We start from the raw sequence: 1,326 nt of genomic DNA, 5'->3' as shown, positions 1-1,326 counted from the left end.
CCTCCTCCACCCCAGCTGGTGTCGGGAAGGGTGCAGCCAGGCCTCCCCTCGCTTCTGCAGACTCTTCCTCCTGCATTCCGGGACCCTGCTCCCGTGCACAGGGGCCTCCAAGCTGCCGCCGCCTCTGATCCGTCGTTAACACGGGCGCCCACACGGCCCTTCTGATCGATGCAACCTAATTAGAGGAGTAATTCTGTGGTCTCGGGGCCAATGTCACTTCTCTGATTGTAGAAATGCCAACTGCTCGTCTCCTAATGAGGAGAGTCCTAGAGCCAATTAGGGGGAAATGAATCCATCCCGTCGGTCGGGTTAATAAAGGTCAAGATGAAGCTAAGCGCTGAGCGTCCCGGTTAGGAGAGCCGGTGCGGCTGGGGAACGGGAAACCCTTTGTGTCTCTGTTTCAACACATTCAGACTCCCTGCTCCCCCAGGGGTTGCAGGAAGCCCCTCCCAGGGCAATTGCTGCCCTTCCAACCGGCCCTTTGAGGGGCCATGTTAGCGAGAGAACACCTCGGGCTGGGGCTCCTCCCGCTCCCGCGTGGATTCATAGGGGCCTGTCTCGCGAAAGCAAAGAACAGTGTTGATACCCAGGGAGGGAGCAGGGAGGGGTGCCCACCTAGGGGGTCCCTACTTGGGAAGAGGGGCCCTGCATTCAGACAGCGGAGGGGTGGGTGCATGGGTGCCTCGGGCGGGTCCTAGACCTTTCTCCGTGCACAGTAGGGCAGCGGGGAGGGCGGGAGCGGACTGATGTCCCCTTCTAGTCTGCTGCTACTCAAATGGTCAGTCTGCCAGGTGAGGTGAGGGTGCATCCAGGGCCTCAGCCCAGGAGGCAAGGCTGGCCCACAGGGTGAGCCCCTCACCCGCCCAGCCTCCTTTCTACCTGAGCAGGGGGATCGGGCCTCCGGAGGGGAGCAGTAGTGGCCACTCGAGGGAGGGCAGTGTCTGTCCATTGAGTGTCCTGTGGGAAAGCCCGTGGTGTACACGCTTCTCCCGAACACCCACGGAGACTTGCGTTTGGAGCCTGTCCCCCCCATGGAGGCTCCCTCTGTTGTTTGTATCCTGTCACGGGCAAGAGACGTGCAATTTGATAGCAAATGCCCAAGGGCAGCCTTGTCCAGGCTTTGGTGGACTGAACCCAAGGCCGAGGCTTCTCTTTGGCCGTGGTCCTGGGACAAGCACACAGGTGCCAGGCTTCCAGGTGCCCGCAGGGCAGGTGTGTCCTGGGGCCTGTGAGCAGCGGTGGAGCAGGGGAAGGGTTAAGGAAGGGCTAGGGGCGTGGCCGGGGCCGGGGCGGGGAGTGCTGGAGTGCTGGGAGGGAAAGACTGGG

The sequence above is a fragment of the Myotis brandtii genome, unplaced genomic scaffold (genome assembly GCF_000412655.1).
Source record: "Myotis brandtii unplaced genomic scaffold, ASM41265v1 scaffold403, whole genome shotgun sequence".
Lineage (NCBI taxonomy): Eukaryota > Metazoa > Chordata > Mammalia > Chiroptera > Vespertilionidae > Myotis > Myotis brandtii.
Note: the sequence above shows the minus strand (reverse complement) of the source record.